The following is a 5,580-nucleotide window of genomic DNA, read 5'->3' on the forward strand; positions in this document are numbered from 1 at the left end:
GCGATTGATGGAAATAGCAGGTAGGTCTTCTGTCTCAGTGAATGCAGCAGGGTGGCAGTCTGTTGTCTCCAGCTGAGTGAGCTGGGTGGTCAAAGGTGAGTGCAGCAATCAGTTCCTAGCCTAAGGAAAAATGCTTATCCTTAAGGAAATGCTAATGTGGGGGGAAGTTGCACCTTTATCTCAAGGGCCTTTGTTCTGGCCATAGGAAATGTCTAAGCAGATATGCAATGCTCAATAGCCAGTCAGGCCCTTTTGGGAAAAAAAAAAAAAGCAAACAAAGTCAGGCCAAATTAGGTTTACACCAAATGGCTTCCTCATATATTCCAATATATCCTATTACTTGCCATTTTTATTTGTCACGTGCATAGGAACAAAATCCCAAAAGGACCTAGTAATTAATATTCACCTTCATGTATTAAGGATGCTTAATGGGGTATGTAAACATAATTAACTTTAAGGAAAGATACCTCAATATTTTCTAATAGGATCACTTCTATTGATGTGAATGAATTCAACCCTTGTGGCTAACTAAAAATCTTGCTATGATCCATTTTTTCCGCTTCATATTGGAACACTAGTAAAATTTTTAAAAGAGGAAACTCTCTTGGGAGTCATATTTTAAATAACAATAAAAGCTTCTGTTTTGCGATAGCATTGCATATCTGATTCTGCTGTTGCTGTGTTTTTCCTCATTCTGTTCAAGAGATTGATCTAACAAAAACAACATTTAATATAGCCAAGGCTACCGGCAGCCCAAGGTACCTGCCGAATCAGCATGCATATTAACATAGGCAGCTGCAAACCAAGAAAGCAAGCAGCTCTTTCTCCTTTTCTCCTTCCTGGATGCCTGTGTCCTCTAACAGTCTACCTTCACACTCCCTGCTCACCACCCCCACCCCCAACTCCTCTAAGTGTTGCAATTTGGAGAAGACTCGAGTTATGCTACTCAGTGTAATAGAAATAGGAGATGATCCTGCTAACAAGGTTGAATACTTTGGGCCTCTGACCTTCAAGACGGTTGATTTATGGAGCTGGACCCATGCATACGGGGTCCACTCCACTGATCAGTTTCTCTTCCTTCGGGCTACAGTTGATTATATGAGTGGGAATCAAGGACCTGCTAACTGGCCACATTGTTGCTTTAAATGCAAGCTCTTTACAGGCACTAGCACATCAATTTTTCAAAGCCCAGGAGAGAAAGAGTCCTATTGCAAGCAAACTGTTCTTCCCAGTTCAGAAAGATTAAAAATCCAGTTCTATTTCACCTCTTCAAATATTGCCTCTGTTCCATTGTGTCTTCTCTTTCTGAAACTCTAAAACTCACAGAAATGTATCAGACTTCTGTATGTGTTGCTTAATCTCTCATTCACTTCATTTATTTAATCCCTCTATGCATTTTGTTATGATTTCTATGTTTGTTCTGATTTCCTATAAACTATTTTCCACCCAATGCTCTTTTTACATGTGTTCTTCAACTATTTCCCTGATTACGTTCATTTTAACATTTTTTTTCCCTAGAAATTCTATTTGGTTCTTTTACAATTTTCTTTTGAAATAATTTCTATTGTTTTAGACTTGCTGCAGATGTTTTCAAACCTTCCTTTCACTTTGTTAAGGTAGGCAATGTTGTTTTACACATTGCACTTGGTGAACTCAATGGATGACGGCTCCGTAGAGCTGTGTCTGTTTCTTGTTTCTTTGGGTTCTCACTCAAGGTACCATCTTTCCATGTTACTGATTAATATCTTTGAAAACTTACTTGTGAGGAATGCCTGAGACCTGGTATGAAGGTTCCTTCCTCCAGAGTGGAATGGTGCTTGATTCCATGCACAAGCTGGGAGCAGCCCAAGCCTAGGTCAACCCAAACCCAAATTCAACTCAAGGGTTCCTGGACCACACAGCAGCACGTACCCTGTTGCAGACACCCATGACCACACTATGTCGCGATATCTCAGGGATATCTTTTTTGTTTCCTCTTCCTATGATTTGTGCTAAGATCCTACTCCAGAGATACTTTTGAAAGTGTGATCTTGCTTGAAATTTCACGTTTCCATTAATCAGTTCAGTATTTTCAAAAAATCCAGTAAATGCCCAGGAAAGCCTACAAATAAATCCTGAACTGTTTCCCTTTGTTCTGTTACTTTTGAAGAAATAATAACTTTCTCACTAGTTGAACAATGATAATTGTTATCATTCTTAACTTTAATTTTTTAACCGCTTTTTAAAGATATAATTCATATACCCTACAATTCACCCACTTAAAGTGCACAGTTCAAGGTTTTTCAGTGCTCACAGACAAGTTCAACCATCATCCTAGTCTAATCTTTCATTACCTCGAAAAGAAACCATACCCACCCTCACAGTTATTGCCGCTCATAGCTCCCCCATTTCTTCCAGTCCTAAGCGACCTCCAATCTCCCTTCTTTCTCTATAGATCCAACAACTCCATGCACTTTATACAAACAGAATCATATAATATACTTTGTGACTGGCTTGTTCCACATAATATAGTGTTTCTTAAGGTTAATCCACATTGTAACATGTACTGGTATTTCATTCCTTTTTATGGCCAAATAATATTTCACTGTAAGGATTTAACTTTTTCCTTTTTTTTTTTTTTGGTGAGGAAGATCTGCCCTGAGCTAACATCTGTTGCCAATGTTTCTCTTTTTGCTTGAGGAAGATTATCACTGAGCTAACATTGGTGCCCATCTTCCTCTATTTTATATGTGGGATGCTGCCATGGCATGGCTTGATGAGTGGTGTATAGGTCTGCACCCGGGCTCTGAACCCATGAACCCAAGGCTGCCAAAGCAAAGTGCAAACTTAACCACTACACCACTGGGCCAGCCTCACTTTTGCACTTTTATTTATCCACTCATCAATTGATGGGCGTTTTGTTTGTTTTCTCATCTTTTGGCTATTGTGAATAATACTGCTATAAACATCCATGTACAAGTTTTTGTGTGGCTATGTTTCATTTCTCTTGGGTATATACCTCGGAGTAGAATTGCTAGATCATATGATAACTGTATGTTTAACCAACTGAGGAACTACCACACTTTTCTCCATAGCAACTGCAGTATTTTACATTCCCACAAGCACTGTGCGAGGGTTCTGATTTTTCTACATCCTCACCAACACTTGTCAGAGCCTGATTTTCGGTCATAGCCATCTTCCTGGGCTTGCAATGGTATCTCGTTGTTCTTTTGATTTGCATTTTCATAGTGATTAATGATGTAAAGCATCTTTTCGTGTGTTTATTGACCAGTTGTATATTTTCTGTGGAGACATGTCTATTCAGAGCTTTGCACATTTTTTAATTGGATTATTTGTCTTTATATTATTGAGTTTCAAGAGTTCTTTATATATTCTAGATATAAGTCTCTTATCAGGTATTTTCTCCCATTCTATGGATGGCCTTTTCACTTTCTTGATGATGTTCTTTCAAGTAGAAATGTTTTTAATTTTGATGAAGTACAATCTATCATGTGTTTCCTTTATTACTGATGCTTTTAGTGTTATACCTAAGAAAGTATAAAAAAAAGTCACAAAGGTTTATCCCTATGTTTTATTCCAAGAGTTTGTAGTGTTAGCTTTTAGGTTTAGATCATTGATTCATTTGGGGTTAATTTTTGTATATGATGTGAGGTAAGGTTCCAACCACATTCTTTTGCATGTGGCTATCTGGTTGTCCAGGAACATTTGTTGAAAAGACTGTTCTTTCCTTCCTTGAATGCTCTTGGCACCCTTGTCAAAATTAATTGATGGGGCAAATCTTCGTGACCACATGCTGTATGCCATATGCTATAAGATATATTATGCCTATGCCTCCATATTATTTTAAATGTTTTATATATGAGTTATATATATATGAGTTTTTATATATGAGATAGATAGATACATAGATAGATTATATATATATATATATATATATATACACACACCCACATATAAAACTTAGAAAAGTGAGTAACTTCAAAAGTTAATGTTTTAAAATACTTGATTGCTAATTCTATTTATTTGTGATTGTCTCCTTAAGTCCTCAAATTCTCTAAATAGACATATTCAGAACAAAAACAGATCAAAGCTATCCCAATGTGAAACTGAAGTTTAACCTTTATATATGATAGAACTTATGAATTATTGATTTATCAACCATTTTAAATGATGTGAGATAATGTTTTCCTTTTTGTTTCCTTTTTCTAAAATGAGGATGTTCTTTGACCTAACGCTTCTTACTATTTCCTTAGACCGTTAATTGACTTCAGTGCATACGCCTTTAAAAAAAAATGCCTGGTGGCCCCAAGCAAGATATGGGAGTCAGGGACAACATAGTGCTCAGGATGGTGCAGAGGAGAGGAAGCCCTTGAACACAAACGAGAAGTCTATCTGAGATTTGCATTGGCCTTTGGTGAAAAGGACTTCAGGTGTTAGGACTGATTTTTGATGTTTAGAATCCAAACAAGTCTAAACTATTTTTTTCTCAGAAGATGCTAGAAGTCATGTGACACTCCAAAGTGGCTGTTGAGAGCTATCACACCCCTGCTCCATCAAGTCTTCAGGACCTGCCGAGGGTGGAGTGGGTCCCCTGCTCTATGCGCTGGCTTAAACAGGTGCCCTAAAACTGCAGGCCATTCCGAACACCTCCAGGTCACCCAGTCCCTTCTCTGGAATCCTTGCAACACACTTGACCATGATGTTTGTCACAGGCTTATACTCATCAAGTGAGGTTCTTTGTTTCGCTTACTGACATGTTTTATTACATACAATTCTAAGAATATGAGGAGCGTTGTATTTATCAGAATGCTCTATGTAGTGTATGTATTTGGAAGGAATATTTTGATAAGCCAGTTGGGTGTGGGAGTGAGACCCCAAAGGGAATGTGCTAGTCTGATCCTGGCACTGCCTTCTTAGGAGGGTGGGTGCCATCAGTTGTCAACCACTGGGCATTGAGACAGAGTGGCATTTTTGGGCACAGTAGAGAAGGAAGGCAGAGTCACTGTACACTCTGTGAAAGCGAGGACAGACAGGGAGTCTGGTATGGGGCTGTGGAAGAGGGAGTATGTGATTGCCATTCAGGTCCCCTTCAAAGCAAACTCAACATCCGATGACGGGGAATGTGGCGGGTAGAAGGCGCCTGAGATGGCGTCCTTCGGGGTGTGCAGATAGTCACCTCCCCCCAGGGCACACCCTGGCCTGGCACCTACAGTTAGAGACAAAGGGAGCCCCTGTCCTGCCAGCCTGACTCAGAATATTCTGATGGGCACGCCTTGCTCCAGAGTTGCCTCCGGGTTAGAGGAGCTTTGTCGCTTATGCATCAGAAGTTTGACTCCTTCTGCTATCCTGCTTTCTCTTCCTTCTTTTACAGGTGTTGATCTCCAGTAAGCATCTTGCTAACCTTAGTCCCACTCAGCATCTGTTTCCAGAGAACTTAGTTGGTGAGAAAATAAATGTATCTCCTGAGGATTCTCAAAGGAATATGCAGCAAATTTCTCATAGTCTCCATCCTTCAGTCACAGCTCCCTTGCACACTACTGCTTTGAGTCAAACAAATTCTTCTCTGGGGAATGAGATGAG

This window comes from Equus przewalskii, chromosome 20 (genome assembly GCF_037783145.1).
Source record: "Equus przewalskii isolate Varuska chromosome 20, EquPr2, whole genome shotgun sequence".
In the NCBI taxonomy this organism is placed as follows: domain Eukaryota; kingdom Metazoa; phylum Chordata; class Mammalia; order Perissodactyla; family Equidae; genus Equus; species Equus przewalskii.